Genomic DNA, 22,550 nt, shown 5'->3' with positions numbered 1-22,550 from the left:
AAACACAGGGACCGTCCCGCCCACTGAATACCAGGTGAATCACAGTGGGCAGTGCCTGATCCCCTGATCAGGAAACTGACCAATCAGAGCTAACTGTTTCAGACAGGGTGAATAAAGGAGCTGCAAAAATGCCCAGTATAAGAAACATAATAAGAACATTAAAGCCTGCAGAACTATTCTGTTAGTACCCCAAAATAAAAAAAATATGAACCCAAACATGAACCAGAGTCTGCTGGTTAAAAAAGTTTATCTGTGGTTTCCAAATATTCCACGTAGGTCCATCATGTCAACCAAGTTTTATCTTCTTACTGCGAATCTTCACCAACACAATATGACAGTTCCACAAAAATCCTGATTCCTTCGAGCCTTTTAGTTCAACATTCTTCAAAAACTTTGGATACGTCTCGTTTTCGTCTAGATACTGATATGTCAGAGCTACTGAAGTCTAAACCTCCTCAAACTACTAATATGATCTCTACAGAAGAACCAGAAACACAAAGGGCAAAAATATGGACTCAGCAAGATGTGAAAACATGTCAAAAGGAAAGGAAAGGTGGTTACTTGCTAACGTTGGATGCAGTTCTGAAACGCTGAATCAGAACAACAGTGAAAACACAGGTGGGGGGCATCCCCTTGATTGCCACGGTACCGCCGGTTTCCTCAACAAGCCGAGAAGTCGAGCTCATTTTTCATCAGAAACATTGTCTTCAGGAAACACCACATCACAGTTCAGAAAAGTGCACAGCACAAGCATCACAGTTAAAGAGTTAGGCTGCAGTAAATCTGTAGAAGTTTATATTTCGGTCACCAAAAGTGCACTTGAACCAACAAATTTAGGGGATTGCTTAAAAGTATTAGCATCAAGCAAGTAAAGTCAAGTCGAGTTAAGCCGTATCATGCAGTGGAAACATGGCTATAGAAATTTGACAAAACACTATTTTTATCAAGTTAAAAGATCAGAATTATCCATCCAGTCATCACCTATAGCTTATCCTGTGGAGGGTTGTGGGGTGCTGGAGCTGTTCCCAGATGATGTGGGACTCGTATTACATAAATGTATAATTGCTCAGCTGCATTGGTAAAGAAATGATCTGTCTTGAGCCAGAAACAGCACAGAATTTAATCTCAACAATGTGTAGGAGTGGAAGCACTCCTCTATGAGGTACATTTCACAAAGGTGTGACCTGCTGTAGGTGGATCTGGTCTCTCACAGCGCCTGTTAAACCATTACACAATCTGCACTTTCAGCTCGGAGACGTTTGACACCACACGTCTTCTCCCCTGTCTCCTCTCCATGGCACCGTCTGGCCCAATTACCGACACTCCCCAGAGGAGAAAATATGACCAGGAAAATAAAAAAGGAGAGCAAACTCACCACTAGTCTCAGGTGCTCCTTCTTTAACTCCTGATCCACATAGAGCTCCTACTCACTGACAGACTGCAGAGACAGACAGACAGACAGAGAGGAGGAGAGATTAACAGATGAGTGGCTCTCACTTTCATGTTGCTTTAAAACATTTCACAGTTAGATCAGAGGCGACAATGCCTAAAAGGATCTTTAAACTCTGCAAACTCCCACAGGCACACATGAGGAACAAACAAAAAACAGAGCACATCAAACATCCAGCATGAATATGGAGAAAAACATCCCACCTGCGCTCAAGGACAGAGGACGGGAGGAAGACGGAGAGAAAAGAGGACAGAGTCAGGAATACAGAGAGTGAGAGAGGAAAATAAAGGCAGAGATCAAGAGAGTTAAAGAGAGGGATGTGGATCAGTGATCAGGTCTCATTTGTATAGGTGTCAGTTAATTAGGTGAGCAATCATCCCCAGAGACAGGTCACGGATAGTAAGTGCAACACAGATAACACACTCAAATTGAAGTGTGTGTGTGTGTGTGTGTGTGTGTGTGTGTGTGTGTGTGTGTGTGTGTGTGTGTGTGTGTGTGTGTGGTATTTTTCCACCAGCAGGTCACATGATAACAGATGGAACGAGAGCAGAAAGAAGAAATGGACTGAAGAAGAGAAGCAGGATGAGACGGGTGTATCTGTGGGGATGATTTTGGTCTTTTATTAAATATGAAGTATCATGAGTCTGAGTCATCCTCTGCAGATTGTGACAGAGATTTCTCTCCGACCACGGACGCACAAAAAATGTTTCTAACCTGTGATGAAATTCTGCTTTTAAGAGCTCAAGCTAAACTCGAGGGGATTTTATTAAGAGTTTTATTGTCTCGCAGTTTCACAGGCTTTTACACCCAGTCTGCAAAAAGGGTTTGAGGGTGACATGAATTTTTTTATATAGCTTTTGCAGAATTAAAATGGTAAAAGTTTGACATATTGAATTATGTTTGTTCAAGTATCTGAAGCAAAATAATTAGTTTACCAATAATATTGATTTAGAGGTTAAGTTTGGGATTTTTCAACCTAAATGACTAATGTAATTCTCATGGGAAACTGCGCCCATCAAAGTGCTTGTTTTTGTCAGATTATTATTCTAAATATCCGACAACATTATGGAAAGGATCCCTACAGAGACAGAGCTTTTATTAAAGAGTAAAGTCCTTTTTGTTTAACCAGAAACTGTTGTTTCGTTGCTCTTGCCAAAGCCACCAGACTCTATTGACAAATACAATAATTTATCTAGCAGATCACTGTAAAAACAAACTTTTCAAACTTGTCACAGGCAAAATATATATTTCACATCTAATTCTATGAATAAAAAGTTTATTTTGACCAAAACAAGGTGGTTGTTGAAGCAGTGGAAACTAAAATAGTGTTGATGATTTTTATTTTTACGAGTTAAGACGATAACATTTCAGTGAATGAATCTGGTGTCTTTAACATGAGTGATAAATTGTCTGTTTCTGGTTTAAAAAAAGAAAAAAGGATCTTCCCCTCTAACAAAAGTCTGTTGGGATCTTTTCAATAATGTTGTTAGACACTTAGAAATAACAGTCTGAGCCTGTCAGTGGTAAAACAAGCACTTTTAGTGGACATACTTTTACAAATGCAATTACCCATTAGGAGCCCATTTTGCAGCTGGCAGCTACAGAAGTCTCCCTCAATACTGGACCAATTTCAAAAAGTGCTGTCTCCATTAGTCACTTAGACACAAAAGCATTGGACAATGAAATCCAGGGTAGAAACTTTCAAAGTTACACTTTCAGATATGGCTAAAACTCCAAAAATGCATTCGTTTTTTATGCTGTGTGATTCAACAGCCTTTAGTTTATCTTTCACTAGTACTTTAGAGTCAGTCGAGCCTCTGAGAATAACTGAACAGTGTCTGTATTCAGGGGCAGGATCCAGGACCTGGTCCATGAAGTGGACAGGTTGAATCTGATGCTCCTCCCCTTGTACCTAACGGTGCATTCAGGTACACCTCGACAAATCTTAAAGTAATATATTTTCAAGTTAATCACCAGTAAGTTTAACCAAACACACCAGGTGGTTTGTTACACTGCAGCATCTGGGAAGTTGTCCCTAGAAACCGTTAGGAAAAGGGCAGACACTTAAAAAAAACACTTGGCAGGTGATTGGAAGAACCATCTGTCTATCATGTCTGACACAGGCTAAATCCAATCAGATCAAACTCTTGCTGAAACTGGTTGGGTGAAGAGTGAAAGCATCTTTTCCATGGAGAAAAGCCTTCAGTGTTGTTCCTTCCAGTTCTGATATAACTGATGCTATGACAGTATCTATGCTAACCTCTTCAGGACCTGTCATTGTTTGTTCAAGACGAGTCGCTTCAATGCACACTTCTCGCTGCTGTCATACTTAAAACCTCGCCAGTAGCTGCCAGTAGTCCCTCGTATTAGTAAAAGTAAGTAAAAGTAGGTTGCCCTCAAACTGCAAAAAATTAAAAAAAGGTGGACAGGGCGCAAATCCAGGCCCAGCTGACTACAGGTGCAGGCACTGAAAGTGACCTTTTAGGTATAACTGTTCAAAAACTGTTATTTCAACAGAAAACAGACACAATCTAAACATGAAAGTTAACGGGTAAGTTAATTAATCTAAATTAGTTGCTTTTTTTCTTTCCTGTAACACTCTGTGATTAGGCTGCTAACAAGAAAACAATAGTCCTGCTTTTCATTATTTACATCCTGTAAGTGGCTTTTTCACCAAAATATAAATGCCTGGTAAATATCATGTGGTCACATGACATTCATCAAAATAACGCTCCATTAAACAACTAATGAGGGGAGAATGAATTATAAGAAATGGAGGGCTGCACTGAATGCAACAGCTGTATATAGTAAATTAAAAAGTAAAGCATTTTTAGGCTGTATTTCATGTATTTTGTGTAAATGTGATTTGGGACACAGCATCTCCTAACCCTCTCCACAGGTCCTGACCTCTATTAACACGTCGATGGAGCCTTTTCTTCACTCTGTCAATATCTCTTTATCTGCTGAGAGGGACGACCGGTCAGAGACGGACAGACGGACGACGATTTCGTGGATGGAGGGGCACACAGCACACACGTAGTAAAACGCTTCACGTGTGAAAGATACACACACAGTATTTGAACGCACAATACAGCCTTCGCTGGAATTAATCTTTTTCATTCTCCATCCGTATGCTGACATTAGGAGAAGAATTTAAAGTAGAATCGGTAGGATGTGTCAGTTGCTGTTTGAAAAAGCACCAGAGGGATAGATGATTGTTGAGTCTCATTCCTGAGCAGCAAAATAATGAGAAAATAAGAAGGTAGGGGCTGCAGGTCAAATCTTCTGAAAGACTGAAAGAACGAGATGGCAGATACAAGCGGTTGAAATGGGTTTTCTCAGGAGGGTTGCCGGCATCTCCCTTAGTGACAGGGTGAGAAGCTCAGTCATCCGTGACAGACTCGGAGTAGAGCCGCTGCTCCTTTGCGTAGAAAGGAGCCAGTTGAGGTGGTTCAGGCATTTTGTAAGGATGCCACCTGGCCACCTCCCTAGAGAGGTGTTTTAGGCACATCCAGCTGGGAGGAGGCCACAGGGCAGACCGAGGACTAGGAGGAGGGATTATATCTCCACCCTGACCTGGGAACGCCTCAGGATCCCCCAGTCAGAGCTGGATAATGTAGCCGGGGAAAGGGATGTCTGGGGTCCCCTGCTTGAACTGATACCTCTGTGACCCGAGTTCGGATAAGCAGTTGAAGATGGATGGATGGATGGGCTGCAGGCGTTGCTACACACTTCTGATTGGTTGTGTAACAGCACTGTTTTTTTTTGAGAAATCCTGCACAGTTTGCCTTTAAACAAATTCCTAAAACTCTAGTGTGACTTGCAGAGAAACAGAAGTAGCGGAGATTAAGGCAAGAAAGAAGATTACTATGAGCCTAACAGGGAGATTCCAACATGAAACTAACAAATTATTAAAAGATTCTGAGCCCACTTTGTTGCATATTGTGTTGAATTTTTCTCTGATTTTCAGAGAATACTAAACTAAATGAAAGGTCAACGGTATCCTTCAAGTTTTAATGTGAGATTTTCAAAACCAAAGAGCAAAGTTCAATGTGATCCAAACCTGTGTTTATAGATCAGTTGACACCTTAAAAAGTGATCTTGAGACCAGTCACAAGACTCAGACTGATCTCAAGCACTACTAGTGTGTCGTGTAGCCATGTTTTCTAATGTTTTGTGGCATCTCGGCACACTGAACTGCCAACACTGTGAAATACACTGCCCTTGGCTTCATCACACTGCAGACTGTTTGGGTTGTAGCTGCTGCTTTAGTCGGCCAGTAACATGTCACATTAAATAAAAAAGAACATTCGTAGTGATTGGCTGTGAGAAAAAAGATACAAAAAGGTTTGAGTATAGGTATTGTTTGATTGCAAAAGTTTCGATAGAACTTTGACTGGATTATTTGGTCATTCTTAATCAGACCTAATCACTTTTGAAGTCAGCTGTGAGGCGGACCGAAGACTATTTAAAGAAATCACTCAATGTAACAGAAGTAGAAGAGGCTGAAGGAAAATGGGAAAAAGTTGTCAAACATTAAGGCTTTTCACACTTCATATTCTTAGCCCACGACTATCCTTTGCCCTGGGATACAGACCTGGGATAACTTGCCCTCCTTTTATACACACACTGGGAGTCCAGGGTTAAACTATATGATTCACATCGCACATCTATAGCCCTGGTTTAAATATCAGCTAATATGAACCATCTATAATGTTCTTTAATCTTTTAACCCCTTTTTCACACTGGCACCTTTTAGCCCTGGGTTAGCATGTTTTCAATAATATGTAATCACCCCAAAATAACAATTGTTGTGTTTTCACTTTCTATCTACAGAGGGAGTGAGTCCTCTTCACACAGAGGCGCCATGTTGCACTGCCATGTTGCACTGCCGTGTTCTTAAAGTAGCTCAGAACAGACAAACCAAACACGGGCTTTAGATTCAGCAATTTGCATTTTCCATGAGTTTTGCAGCTGCTGTAGGTTATCCTACATGCTTGGAAGGGGAGGGCGAGCTGAGCAGCTTTCAGTTGGTTGCAATCTGCAACCTAGATGCCACTAAATCGTAAACACTGGCCCTTTAATTTTCAAAATAAGATTAACAATTAGCTTCATCTTCATTTCTTTCATTACAGCTGCAAATGATCCCTTCCTTGATACTCCCAAACACACATACACGATCACATTTGGGCTTCATCTGCTGATCATTGTCACGGTTAGTGATTATTGTATTTTTTGGGTGAAAAAATGCTCATCACAATTTCCCAGAGCCCAAAATGACATCTTCAGGTGACTTCTTTTGACCAATCAGCAGTCTAAACACCAAGGACACTTTGTTTACGCTCAGAAATGGCAAAGAAAATCAGTAAATCCTTACGTTTAAGAAGCTGGAACGACCAATTTCGGACACTTTTGCTTTAAAAAAAAAAAAAAAGACTGAATTTATTAATCAGTTATCAAAACAGTTTGCAACTAATTTTCTTGTGCTTTTCTTCTGATTGATTGAGTAATCACTGCAGCTCTGGATCACACACACACACTAATCTTTCTTAATTTGGATCATTATATCCACTAAAATAACTTACGGATCTTGTGTGTCTGTCTTTAAGAGGGACAATTCAGAGGACATCTATGAAAACTGGGAGTCATGTTGGAGGGTTTATTCCTTTGGTCATGTTTGGACAACACTCAGTACACTCTTTGATTATTTTTTTATCATATGTTGCTGTTAAAAGGGTTGTGTTTGTGTGTGTGTGTGTGTACTGTTGCCTTGACACACGTCAAGTGTGTAATTGAAGAGCAGTGACCTTATCTGTGATCCTCTAATAAACATCAGTTTTTTTTTCTTCCTCTCCTCGTTCTTCGCTCAGGCCGCCGCTGACGTAAGTGTCTCGGCTAAAGGTTGACGCCAACACCTTCGTTACAGAGGCATTCATCAAGAGTGGAGACGCTAAAGTTCACCGCCACATAATCTCCTGCTCCGAGCCGTCTCTCTAATCGCCCTGGCCTTATGCCCTGCAGAGATCCTTCCTTCATTTCCTGTGTTGCATGCCGTACAGTACAGTTATGCATCATGTCACCTCGCTGCCTCTTTATCTCCGTGTCTCCCTCTGACACCTCGTGCAGTTTTTCTAAAGGTCGAGTCAAACAGCATCCACCGAAAACAGCTTCATTCACTTCATTCACAGGACAGACAATATGATCTTCAAGCACAATGCTTCCTGATTCATCTGAATGTTGGTCACCATGGTAACAAGGCGCCCTTTTTGTCTTGACATGTCCCTAAAGAAAATTATATATTATATTTCAATAACTTGCGGTTGGAGATGCTGCTGTGATTTATTTGTGTGTGTGACACGGAGGGGGGATGAGGCCTATCAGTGAACAGAGTGAAGTAATCTGCAGAAGAAAATGATTTCTTCAGGCCCGACTCTCCACAGTTCACCGTTAACAATCTCCATCACTGCAACAAATAAATCACATCATGATGGAGCTGCTTAATAAAAAAACATAGCGTTCTCTCTCCGGGGTGAAGGTGTTCCTGGGATCCAAAATGGGCAAAAACATCATTTTGTACCTTCTGTGTTTTTAAGCCTTTCAGATTTCAGTATTATGAGTCTGCAGGAACACGTCATTATGTAGATTATTTTATTATTAAAATAATCCAATCAGGACCGGGCTTAAAATAATTAAATCAGTTATAGAACTGATGTCATTGTATGACAGTGAGATGTCTGGTCTCTTATTACAAAATGTTTGTTTCTATAATGCATTATAAGCACATTCATAAAACATATAATGCATGACAGCTTATAAATAAAGTATTATAAGGTGGTATTATACTCCCATGCCAAAGTTACATTAGTGTTTGAAAGAAGAGCCCTGAGCTACACAACTATGATCATAACTATGATGACTTTCGTCAGTTATAGAGACACACAAAGGGAACTCCTCTAACTTAAAAACAGCCCACAGAGGACAGACGGTGCTGTCCCTGTGATGAGGGGACTGTAGAGACAAAATTACACTTTCTGACACCGTCAAAACTACAGAAACAGTATTAGAGAGGAATGTCCCACAGAAAGAGAGAAATTACCTCTTATTCTGAGGAAAAATAAAGAATGTGAAGTGTTGACTGCTGACTCTTTCTGCCACAACAAATGAAACAACCAGAAGGACACAGATATTTCCTTTTATGATGTTATTTATAGACTAATGGCCGACTTCTTCTGTTTCCAAGATTAATATCTCTGTGTTTTATTTGTGTATCGGTAGATCTTCTTTTATCATCCCTAAAATAATGAGAATCTTTTATTAACCCATTTTAAGTCACAGAAATTGCACCAAAAACAACTTGATTAACTATATTATTTACTTTATTTCAGTTATCACTGCATATTTTATTATATTAATTTATATTATTATTCATATCATTTTGTTAATATCATTCCTTAACATCGTCTTTTAAAAACATAATAGTGCTTTGACAACACATGTCAGACGTCCTGCCAGTAACGGCTATTTAATTTAATCATTTCCCATAATGCCTTTCAACAGACCCAAGACACTGTGCCTGGATGATGGGTACAATAATGAGACCAGGATGTGTTAATGAGGAAATTTCATTTTTTGTTTCCATTAACTGAAGCGTTACTGTCATATGAAGTACGGCCCACTGCACATTCATGTTAAAGTCTCCACGGAACCTACGACTCGACTTAATGCAAACAGACTTTACATTAAGAGGAAGTCACATGACCATGACCGTTTTTATTAGCTGTCATTCAGCCAGCTGTCCCTGCACCTACAGGAGCCTGTTCAACTGAACCCGCCCCCTTAATAACCTCAATCCATCCCGTTTATAAAAATGAAAAATGTTTTTTATGGCTCTTTACATTGATTATTAGATTATCATAATTTTATTAATGGACTTATTAGCCCATTCATTAATGTTAAAGGGAATATTCACCACTTTTTATGTGTATGTCCAGTCAGTGGTGATCGTAATTGTGGTCAACTGAAGAAATAAACCCATCAGTATGGCTACACTGACCATGATAATGGAGCTTTTCTGCTGCAAAACCTGTAATTCTTCCTGCATCAAGTGACATCACTGTGAGACCACTGAATGCAGGAAGAACTACAGATTTTGCAGCAGAGAAACTCAAGAACTCCAGCCTGTTCCAGGGTGGATTTCTCGTCCACTCCTGTGAGTAGCCAGGGGGCGTGATAATTGAGAAAATTTGTCACGTAACACTAGATTTTGGCCATCAAAGTAATATATATAGGGTGGCGATAACACAACAACATTGGCGTGGGAGTGAGAAGCTTGTGATTAATGCATCCTGGTGCATGTAGAAAAGAAAAAAACAGTTTCTTGGTCAGTATAGCAGCACTGAGGAATTAGTTGCATCAACTGACTGCATTTGCCATCAACACAAACTGGATGAAAGAGCCAAATTTTCCCTTAAAGCACAGAGACACTTATTATTCTAAAAAGTTTTAACTCTCAGCTGGCTGCAGCCTGATATTAACCACACAGAGTGGTATCAATCTAACTCACTTCTCTAACTTTACATTTGGATTTGTTAAGGCAAACACCACTGTCTCCATTTGAAAAGGAGAAATCCCTGAACAGCTTGACTAAATACAGCTTTAGAATTATTCACCATATTGATTTTATCCCCCATTTAATCATTTAATTTAAATTCTGCTTCCTACCTCCACATTTTTACCACCACAGTCTGAAAAGTTTAAAGTAATAAGTAAAATGAAAAAATCAATTAAACGATATCCACTGAGTGAAAAACGAAAGCTCTCTGTTTGATGCTATCAGCAGCTCCTCTGCAGCACGCCACATAAAAAAAAAAGGTCGCTCATTAACTAATTAAAAATAGCTGCAGCCTCTGCAGTTTGTTGGTGAAGTGCAGAGTCAGGTCAGTTTTCGGGCAGCCATTCATCTGATCCTTTCACATCTTCGCCACGTTGGCAGGTGAATAAAGAGCATTAAGCTGGTTTGGGCCAATCAGACATAATGCATTAACATTAGTGTCAATACCATAGCTACAGCAGAACCTTTATGAACTATGATGACAATGCAAAACTCACTAATGAAAGGTATTAAAAGTTTTTTAATGTTCGTGAGAAGCAGCCTTTCTGAAGTCTTTTGTTCAGATGCATTTCTGGCTAATTCAAAATATGTGACAATCATTTGAATGTAATGAGAATGAGAGTCCTGACAGCCTGTTTTCATTAGTAAGATCCCCTCTAGTATCATTTCTGGAGGAGTTATGCTTTGATGCACCTTCAGTTTCAGGTGATGTAGTGTAAAGAACGAGATGAGGTGGATGAATGGATCAAATAAGCACAGGAGCACAGTTGTAAAGGTATCATTTTAGCACCAGTATGGTAAGAACCCAAACCTCCTGACAAAGCTGCCGTATTTGACGGGTTTGAAATGTAAACATGTAAGAGACAAACTAAGCAATAAATACTGTAGCTGTAATCCTCCGAATCATCCTTTAAGATACAGAAAAATCCATAGTTCTGATTTAAAAACAGAGCAAATAATACCAATCTGTAAACAAGAAATTCATTGGGCCTCATGCAAGAACATTTTCATATTCTTATCTGAAATTTGTTTTACTTTTTTACTTACTTTTTGCCACGTCAGACTCAACAAACACTCACACCGTCAAATAACTGTGTGAATGATCCACCTGTAAGTATTTGACTGCACATGCATGAGACTTCCTGCTCCATAGGTCAGGAAGTGTTCAAAGTGCATCAAAGTGAAAAAGGAAGAACTTTACGAGTTTGGTGCATTGGTTGGTTCATTGAATGTCAAACAGGGTAATTATGAAGTGTAATTTATTTTTCAAACTCAAAATGTCTTCAGACTAATGAAATATTCAATCATTAATGAAAAAAGACTGCACATGACTCTACAACAGGTCTGGACCACTCAGAAATTGTGTTCGTATCTGAAAGAAAATTATGAAAAAATTGGTGAATCCGGAAAGTTCTTACATGAGACCCGCTGTTTTTAAACTGTTTTTTATAACTGACAGCAGAACGATCTCTAACTGAGAGGATGGAGAAGCTCGTCTCTACTTTCAATCTTGACAACAATCAGCGTGTCCAGTGAAAATGCTATCAAGCAAGAACTGAACAACTGACTTTATTTAAATGCAAATACTTGCAGCAGAGATGCAGATGGATGCAGAGCTGCATCGTGTAAACTAGATGAAGGAGCAGTGCAATCACTTCGAGTTGGGAAGGTTTTGACAAACAGGCAGGAGAGTAGATGGATGCACAGTACATGCATACATATATGGTTATATTGCAGCGCGGTCACCATGAAGTGGCACTTTAAGAACACTAGAAATCTCTAGCATCAAATTTATTTGAAGAACCTCAGGCCTCAGGGTGAGGAGACGGAGTTCTGCAGAGAAATGAGTGCAGCTCTCGCAGTTATAGTCGCGCTTATCAAACGCAGGAGGAGGCGATGCTGCGACTGCGATGCTTTTCATTTATTTTTTTCTCTGACAGGTCATCGGCTGGATCCTCTGTGCGAATTTGTTCATGCTGCGTCAGTCGCTGTGACCCTGCTCCGACCCAGAGGTGCTAAATGCCAAAAGCTCGGATGTAAAGTGAAGAGAGTGAGTTCAAACACAGCGGAGGGCAGAGGCTGACAACTTTGAATTAAATAGACTTCAGACTTGACCCTTCGCTCACATTCGGTGAAGCAAAACACATCAGTTTGTAAGAAGAACACTACATCAGAACTAGAGTGATGAGTCAGCAGTGATGAAGACAGGGAGGTCACAACGTTCAAAAGTCACAGCAGCTGAGTGAGTGTTACTCACAGTGCAGATACAGTTTTACAGGCCACTCTGGTGAATCAATCTGGCAGCTCTCTGCTCACTTCTTCAACAGTTACACAGATAAGAGCCCAGATGGACATGCATTAAACAACAGACTCTGATTCTAACAACTTCTGTTGTGACTGTGGACAGAATTACATAACTTGACTGGTCTTGTTGAACAGCAGCGACAGAGAAATTTTTATTCTTTCTCTCATTGTGCTCAGAGTCTAAAGCTTATACGATCTGCTCTGCAGGGCAGAAGTTAGCCACAGCGGTGCTCTAAATGCACGGTGTGGAATTTCTGCTGCTGTCAAAACAATAAGAAAAGACACTGATCAAAGACCTCTTGAAATAGCATGGGATCATGGGAGCTGCTGCCTTCATTGTTAAGCAGAACATAAAGTGATGAACAATAACACCATCCATCACAAGTGAACGAGTGAATATTAACAACAGTAAATGATAGAGTGGCGAGCTAGTTCACCGACTTCTGTCTTGATTCTCTGATGAGTCATCTGGTGCTTTCTGTGTTTCCCTGGAAGTTGTAGCGACTAGAGGGGTAGTCTGACTCGCTGGATGCACACTGCAGGTATAACCGGTTGATTCCACCAAACACGGCATGTCTGTGCTACGGTTCTCAGCCGTCCTCTGCACGGCTGCAAGCCCCACCAGCAGCGTTTCAGGAGCATTTCAGCAGTTGATTATGTTTACTTGCTCAGATTTTGTTGATTAGCTCATCTTTCCTTGCTCTTTGTGCTTCTATCATGGATAAGCAGGCAACATGGTTAAATTGTTTCTTTTCTCTTTATGAAGTGTAATTTATTTCTCTGTAAATATTTGGGATATTGTCAGTACAAAACTCAACAAAATATAGTCACTTTTAGACTAGAAATCTTTGGTTCCATTGCATCAATCTTAAGCAACCTCAGTTACTTCGGTGCAGCTTAAATACACAGACTTGATAACAGTCTTCCACATAGTGGAACACTCCTGTGTTTCCTCCTTTCTCCTCGTCTCCTCCAGGTGCATGTAAGGAATTGAAGATCCTTCATGATGGCAGAAGGGGAACGATTTCAGGGTCATGTTAGCATAATGAAAGGCACCCACACTCTGAGAACCATGAAACTTTGACTAAATCCATCTTGTTGAGATGTTTCATTGAATAATTCACACTTTTGACCTGCTGGTGAGGCTAATAGATGAAAAGTCAGAGGACCACTAAAGTTATTAGGATTCACCCCCTGGGAACCATGAATGTCTTTTATTTTTTGAAATTTCAGCACGATCCACCCAATGATTGTTGAGATATTTCAGTTCAAGCCAAAGAGATGGATCGACCGGCTGACCTGACACTGTTAGCGTGGCTGAAAATAAACTGTACTTCACTTTGAGACCCATTTAAAATCCTTGAAGGACCCCATTTTCAACACGGCTCCTCCAGACTACAACTGAACCACAACTGAACTGAACATCTCTGTTGAGAATTACCTTCTCATCCAACATCAAGGCTTGATGGATAGTCTCCCTAATCACAGAACGAACTTGGACATGGACTGAAACACCAAAGACAACCTGCTTTTTCAACTCAACTGTGAAAGAAACCAGAGATCGTACCTTTGATATTGCACTGCAGCAACAGCTAGATCAGATATGCTACATTGCAGTGCTTGCTCGGAAAAGACCGTGGTTACACTGGGCAACTGCAAAATGTAAATGAACTGTGTAACTGTAAACAGGGCTGCACACTGAACTTCAATACTTTTATGGCACCGGACAAATTTCTTTAAATGTCTTGTCATTAAATAAATTCCAGTGGGATAAAGGTAAAATGGTAAATGCATGTAAAATAAGTTTTGCATCTGCACATAATCAGATGATGCAGCTGTACGAGGGCAAACAAAGATGCACGATACTTTGAACTTTCTCTTTATCTTTCCAGCTGTACACCCCCCACCCACACACACACACACACACACACACACACACACAGACAAACACCACCTCCCTCCTGCTGGGCTGCATTCTCTGCTCCCCTCCTCATTAGCAGCACATGAGAGCCAAGATATTTATGTGTAGTTGCATGTTTTTTATGATGTTTGTGTGTGTCTGTATGTGTGTTTGAGCACGTTATAAAGAAAAAGCAGTCAGTGTTTTCAGCCAATCAGCCGTCTGGAGAGTGCAGCGGAGCCTGGGGGTCGGAGCTTCAGGCCCGACTCACAGATAACTTCCTACATCTATTTGCATTTTAAGCAGCTTTCTGGTCTCTCATAAAAAAAAAAAGAAAAAAAAAAAAATTTACACATTTTCTTTTCTCACACCTGCAGAATATGTTCGGAGGCGATATTTTATCAGTTAGGTCTTTCCTGCAGAGTCGTCATTTGGCAAAGTAGAGGCTAAAATTACTTATTCATTTTGGGTTTAATTAACTTGATGACTACGTATTGTGTCATCAATGCACAACACAAAGCTGCAGTTCAAAAAAAATGCTCAGCACTTTTTTATTTTTAGAGGAAAAAAAATAGTTTGCAAATTTTAATAAATCTTTATTGAGTCACAAAGAGTCAAGTTAAAAAGCCCGTAATTTTAATTATGATAAAATGTGAATTATGAAGGTTTCTCTGTCTTTTGTTATTTTCTTTATAAGACATCATTGTACTTTATCATCCATTAATTGAGCTAAATAATTTCCTTTTACCAGAGTCATTACTTCCTGCATGGCACTGATCTGAAAACAACTGATGTCCTCAATGTATTTAAGAAATTACTTGACTTCAAATAACTTGAAACTGTTTTGTTATTTCCCCATTGGCATCCTTCCTTGAGACTACAATACAAACTACTGTTTCATCTACATTAATTCTTGGAGCTTTAATTAACTGAACAAGTTTTCCCCCGTCGACCAGGAGACACATTTCCAAATCTGTGACTCTCTGGAAACCAAACAAACCAAATAAACCTGCACCGAAAAATAATTTCCAGCTGGAGGAGAGAGCTGTGGGAGCACAAATGAATTCAACACCGCTCCTCCGTGCCGTTACCCTGATGGTTTGAAAGAAAGGACGGGGTTCGGAGAGCTTTTTTTCTGTTTTTAAAGGTTTGTGATTGTGAGTTAGAAATCCTCCCTAACCTCACATGAAATGAGCTCAATGCAGGAATCTTGATCAGACTGATGCATCCAGATTTGTTTTAGAAAGTCTGCACAGAAAAAAAAAAATCATATCCGAGCTAAATTTGGAGGTGATTTGAAATGTGATTCCAATCAGATTTCTGCAGATGTGTCTCAGTCCAGATCCTCTGGTTGCTCAAATCAAATCGAATCGAAGGACATTACAGAGGACAATAGCGCGATGGAGGAGTTTTGCACAGTGACAGTGCATTTCTCAAATCTTCACGCTGAAATACTTATGTTACTGATGCCTTCATCATTACCATAGCAACCTATGAATATACACATCCAATCTGATCGCTTTCAAATAACAGTATGGACAGTCAGTCTCTCTCAGATCTGATTTGAGGAATAAGTATTAGCTGAAGGGCTGCAACTAACCATTATTTTCATTGTTGATTAATCTGTTGATCATTTTCTCAATTAATCAATTAGTTTGTTGTTCTATAAAACGACAGAAAATTGTGAAAAATGTTGATAAATGTTTCTCAAAGCCCACAATGATGTCTTGTTTTGTCCACAACCAAAAAATAATCTGTTTACTGCCATAGAGGAGGAAAGAACCCACAAAATATTCACATTTAAGAAGCTGGAATCAGTAAATTTGGACTTTTTGATGATCAGAAATAGTTGCCAATCAATTTAATAGTCAACAACTAAGGATTAATTGATTAATCATTGCAGCTGTAATTTGCTGATGCACTGTTTTGAGGTGTGAGTATCAGCTTTGGGACAGATAAAAGGTTGGATTAGTGCGTCCCCGTGAGTGACACTGTGTGCATATGGGAAAAAATTACACTTTTTCAGGCCTTTGAAGAGGAAATCAGAAAACAATTGGGTTAAGAGTTTACAGCTAAAACTCACATAAACTCTAATATTTGGATTGTAGCTGTTCACACTATCCAGCACATTGAGTTCCTCCACGTCCTTCATTCTCCTCCTCGTCCCTCAAATACAATAACTCAGTCAGTGTTCAGTCATGACTGTGAGGACCACGGAGCCAGAGGCAACACCATGTAAACCACATCGCTCCTCTTCTATACAATAAATAAACGGGGAACTTCTCCTCTTGCTCTGGAGACTAATTTCTTCCCTTTCACATCGTTGCATCCAAACACTCGCAGCCTCTTTCTTTCTCTCTCATTTCCTCCTAATTGTGTTCAGCTCCAATCAGCCTCTTTCATTTTCTCCCTCTCTCCTAATTGTGTGCTGTTTGTGTATTCATGGGACATTTCTCTCTGTTTTCTCTCCTAATCAGGTTCATTTTAGATGTTCAATCACCCTCCATCTCTCTCTAATCATGCTGTAGTGTATGTTCTTTGTGCTTGACCTCTCTGTCTTCTCTCTTATTGAACTCTATAGGTCCGCTGTTGCACTGACCTCTTTCTTCCTCTTTCTGTGTCTTTATCATCCAGCTGACAATTCAGCCTCTTGTCCTGTCTCATCTATTTTCCTGTCAATCTATTCCCAGTCACCGCTTCCACCCTCCTTATTTTCCAATCGGACCTCGCTCCACTCTTGACACCGATCCAATTTCATCATGTCCGTGTGTGTGTGTGTGTGTGTGTGTGTGTGTTGTTCCTGAAGAGGATTCTGTTGATCACTGACGCTTCACAGTTATTTTATTACTGACCTTGATCTGACTTTAATTGAAGAGTTTTATTGAAGGTGTTTTATAGTTAAAGGGCAACAGTTGTCCAGTGAATTATCGATTCTGATGTAACACACACGCAACAACCAAACATTCTGGTGATTTTGGTGCTGGTAAAACATTTAATTCTACCTTTGCACCTTGATAACTCGTCTGGATGACTGGTGGAGAATGCTACTTCTGTTGCTGAAATGCATGCACAGATTTTCGATGATGTTGGCTATAAAAGATCTGTAGCAAAAACATCTGTAGCGAGGAATAAGCAACGTAGCAATTTGTTTTTTGGTTCATCCCTCAGGGGTCACCACAATGGCTTTGGAACCTGCATGTACATAACGGCTGCACAGCTGGATCTCACAGTGCGTTGAGCCTGAGAGCGACCGTCAACGGAGTGTTTTCTGCCGTCCTCAACAGCAGAAATGGGGCACTTGACTCAAACACCGGTAGCGGTGAAGGTAGGACTCAGGTGATGTCAACCTCAATGGGGAATGGAAAAAAAACTGGGACTTTATACCACCAGAAACCAACAGCAACCATAACTTGTCTGGATGACTTCAGGAAGGGTCGCCACAGTGATTCTTCTGCTGCCCATCAACCTTGTGTGGATCCACATATTTGATTGGGGATAAGCTTTTTTAAGCCAGTTGCCCCTCCTGATGCGTCCTTCCCCATTTTTCCAGACTTGGGACCAGCAATCTGAAAATGCACAAGCTTGTGAAAAGGGAAACTGGGTGAAGTGTCCAGGGTCACTTCAACACTTGGTCAGGCGGAGGTGGGGATCAATTTGTCAACTCTGTGATCTGCAAAAAAAACCTGCTGTGCCACCTGAGCCACAGTAGGGACAGAATCTTGATCAGATCTGGATCCTGTCTGACTAATACTGTCTAGTTTTACAGTTTTACAGAGTTTCAGGAATTCTTATTTGAAAGAATGACCCAAAATGACAGCTGCCTGGTTGCAATTTTATTCCATTCATGAGCTAAACCATGCAACAAAATATGTTTCAAAATATGAGTTTCATGTGCCTGGTGTTTTGCAACCAACCTGCTGACTGGACGCAATTGGACAGACCTCCAACCAATCAGAGCAATGAAGCATGCAACTTTTCAAATCTGCACCACTGATGCTCCTCTGTCATATAGAACCCGCCATGTATTGAATAAACATTTGAGGCTGGTGGAATTTCTGAACATCTGAATGGATGGTGGCCAGATGTATCTGTCAGAGCAAGTACAGATGTTTGTGTTTTCATTTGAAAAAGCCAGAGGAAAAAACAGATGGAGTCAACCTTTAATGTAATTTATCAGTTGATCAACAGAGAGTTAACTGACAACAGTTTGATCATTGCTAAACCGCTCTGGATGAATGGGAAAACTCCTCCAATCAAAGTGCTTGTTCAGTGACTTTTGACCAAAATTTCTTCAGACGTTTTAAAACCACTGAATTTATTTATTTAATGGAGCAAAACACTAATCTAAACTGACAGTTGAGCCTACAGAAGGATTATCGACATTCTTCCTAACAATCCATCTTCTTTTGTTCCAGTAAAAATGGATTAAAGGGGGAGTTTCTGGATAACAGCCTCAATTCAGACATTCGTTAGTTCCGACTTTACAGTCATTTTCTTATTAAACAGACATCTTTGACTATGTTTTTCACAGATGAAAGAAAATGACAGACATCCAATATTACATCTTTCATCTGAATTTCAAATTACAAGAAAATTTAACAGGTGAGATAGATCACTGAAGCAGCAGGAGGAGGAGGAGGAGGAGGAGGAGGAAGATGACAGAGGACTATATCTGGTAAGCTAAGCCAGAAGGGCAGGTACATGCCTCCTGCCTCTGCTCTGCACACCTCACACACCGTCACACTCTGTCAGAGACCGAGAAAAACAAGGTGAATCAAATTCCAGAGAGGACAGAGAGAGAAATGAGGGAGGAAACTGGGGAAATGAAGAGAGGAGGGTGAGAGGGAAACAGAGTGAAGAAGAGGACATCCAGGTGGAATTCATGTTGCATCTGGACACTTGAGCAATGATGCAATTTAAGATATTTGGAATTCATCCTGTTAAAGCAAGACAATAGAGGTGGGTTCAAAAAAACAGGATGAACCTACATTTCCAGCTCAGAAATATGAACTTTGAACAGACGCCGGTTTAAACTCGTTTCAGATGAACATTTGCTGGGTGAAGGGTGGATTGATTACAAATAAATGGATTCACGGATGGCTGGATGGACAGATGGATGTATTGATGGACTGACAGGTGAAGAGATGAATGAATGGATGGATTATAGATTGGTGGATCAATCGATAGATGGAGGTACGAACAGACAGACTGAAATTGAAAAAAGGATAAATCCAGTATCCTGCACAATGAACTAAACTATCAGCCGTCTTCCTGAGGGGGAGAGAAAAACAAGAGTGTATCCGCCTCCTTTCTGTCTTCCCCTCTCTCCCTCTCTAAAACACACACACACACACACACACACACACTCCTGAATAATTTACACCCACTACTTCCTCTCCCACTCTAATCTGTCACCTCCTCTGCTTTTCTGTGGCTTCTGTATACATGTGTGTGTCTGTGAGTTCATTTGCATGTGTGTGTGAGTGGGTGAGGTGCGTGGGCACGTACTGTATGTGCTGGTGTTTGTCGTTGTTTGTTTGTTGGTTTCCACAGTGGCGGCCCCTCAGTCACACACACACACACACACACACACACACACACACACACACACACACACACACACACACACACACACACAAACACACACACAAAGACAACAGCGTTTTACTGTAGCTGAGCCGCTCTGCAGAGAGACGTCCTCTCCTCCTCAGGACTGAAACCGCAGCAGCAGCAGCAGTGTGACAAACAGCACAGAGCTGCCACAACACAACTGCAGCTCTCAACCTCACATCCTGCTGCACAGGACAGGTTTAATCTCAGTGGGATGTTAAAAGGTGAAACATCTGGGGCAGAGTCCATATAACTCAGTTGGTAGATCGCACACCCCATGTACTCAGGCTGTCAGTCCTCTGGTTTGACTCCTGTCTGCAGCACATTTGCTGCACGTCTCTCTCTACCGCAGCTGTCACTATCGAGATAAAGGCAAAAATAATCTTTAAAAAACATTCACCATTAGTTGATTAATATAGTGTAGAGAAACCAGAAAATATTCACATTTAAGAACCTGAAATCAGAAAATTTGGACTTTATTTTAATTTTAAAAAGATTCAAAGCGAATAATCCATTATCAAAATAGATGCAGATTAATTTAATAGATGGTAAATAATAGATTAATCAGTGCAGCTCTAAGTGCTTTATGTCCAGCTGTCCCCTGCTTTGTTTTGTGCAATTTATTTATTGATTAATTGATTGACTGAAAGGCAAAAAATGGTGAAATTTCCACCCAGTGAAGCATTTATCACTAAAGATGTGATAATGAATTGCAACTGTTCGTTCACTGTGTATGATCGTTCTTTATTTTAATATTGTAATACTACTAATAATCCCTGTTTCACTGAATGCACCTGTAATCTGATTCCAAATTTTTTTTAGCTGTAACTGTAATGGAATATACTTATATTATTATATTTTTTGTATGCATACATGTAATCCATTACTCCCCAAGCCTGCTCACATTGCCAGTACGTACCCAAACCCCCATGATAATGTGATGATGATGATGACTGCAGTAGTGATTCTGTCCACTTCCATTCTGTGAAAGTTTTTAAAATCAGCAGCAGCGAGAAGACAGGAAGAGCTGGCAGGAATGATTTCTCTGAAATGTGGTGCAGAAACTACACAACAAAAAGCATCTCTAGGACTTTCAGATTTGTGTAGAGCTGATCAGTTTATTTTTCAATTTAAAGGTGGAGCATTGTCCACCTGTTGAAGTCGTACTCCAAACAGATAGGGGGCAGCATATCCCCGGAGTGACCACTAACTGCTGCTAACTCTAGCTGCTGTTAGCTATTTAGCTCAGTTAGCCAGGCAGCGGTTCTATTAGCTGACCGTGCTCAGAGTACCAGGGGAGTTTTGGTGTTTACACCAGGAGCAGAGCAGCTTTTGACCACTGGGAGGAGAAAGTTTTTTTAGGCCCATGGCGAGGGGGCCAGAGGGGGTGGGGCCCGGTGGGGACTGCTGATGCAATGGAAACCGGGCTCAGCAGCCTCCCAGTGAACACAGCCTCCAAAAATGACGGAGGCCAGTTTGAACCCAGAGAATTCAGCACCCTGGTGATTTACAGCGGCTCTGACCATGACGCCAACTACAGTGATGATGAAGGTTCAGGCGGGGACAGAGGAGGTGTGAAGCAGGAGAGGAGCGAGATGGAAATCAGGCATTAGTCAGCGCCCACCTCTAGAGTCCTGACTATATATCAGACCATAGCCTCTTAAGGTACAATGAAGTATAGATCAGGCAGCCCATCTGGGTACTTTGCTCCTGCGTAATAATTCTGCCCCTTTTTGGGTGAAAACATCCACTTTAATTTGACTGACGGTCGATACAAACTCTTCTGTCTTCACCAGGTTAAACACATAAAATAAGAAAACAGCTTCACTGCTGAGCCATTAGCAGCCTAAATCCTTTGGACAGTGTCGTTACATAGGAAAAAAAATACAGAAATAGGGGTTAATGGGTATCTTTCTCCATCAAAGTGGAAAAACAACTCAACTAGTAGTCAGAGGTGATATATCTGGAACTGCATGTGACATATTACTGACATGTGACACTTTTTAAGACACTAACTTTGTTTTAGTCGTCTGTCCACTGTGGTGTTGTGGTAAAGTAATAACATCGGCAATATTAGTTGGAGTTTGTTTGAAATGACACGTGGCTGCTGTGATTCATAAAGAGCCAAAGTCATGCCCGTTCCAGTGAACCATCATGGGACCCAGCTTCAGAAAAAATGTCAAAGCTGCAGAGACAAATTAGTTTTTGATCCCATTTGAATTATGCCACAAATTATACACATGACGTTTATCACTTTAAAAGATATTTTTACAATTCAAAAAAGTCTCAGTTTGTTGTAAAACTTCTGAAGTATCACACTAATTAGAAAGACCACACATGCAGTGACGCCATGATTTTCTCCCTCACAAAGCTAACGTTAGCCACTGAAGCTATGATGCCTGTGTGTTTCTGTACCGGGATGTTGTCACAGCTAAAAAAAAAAGCACCAGGAGTCGCTGATTAAACGCTTCAGGTAAGATAACGTCACAAGGGACGGTGAGATTGGTGCTGATGCCGTATACTTTGCAAGACAAGAGATGTAGTTCACTGAGCGTTTTCACATAAAACTGAACTCAACTACGACAAATCTATGACAAACTGAGACTTTCTTGACTTGTAAAATTATGTTTTAAATCGACAAATATCATATGTGAAATTCATGGCGCAGTTCAAAC

General features: G+C 40.5%; 1 protein-coding gene across 1 annotated transcript in view; it reads right to left on the bottom strand.

Moving 5' to 3' along the window:
* slc8a2b (solute carrier family 8 member 2b) overlaps positions 1–22,550 on the bottom strand; it is a 238,522-nt gene that overhangs the window by 100,608 nt on the left and 115,364 nt on the right. The window contains exon 3 of the mRNA XM_084717566.1: positions 1,376–1,438. The gene's annotated coding sequence lies outside the window, so the exon portion shown is untranslated. The remainder of the gene's footprint in view (positions 1–1,375; positions 1,439–22,550) is intronic.

The sequence above is a fragment of the Lutjanus erythropterus genome, chromosome 4 (genome assembly GCF_056507025.1).
Source record: "Lutjanus erythropterus isolate fLutEry1 chromosome 4, fLutEry1.hap2, whole genome shotgun sequence".
NCBI lineage: Eukaryota > Metazoa > Chordata > Actinopteri > Lutjaniformes > Lutjanidae > Lutjanus > Lutjanus erythropterus.
Note: the sequence above shows the minus strand (reverse complement) of the source record. Positions and strands in the feature narration are given on the sequence as shown.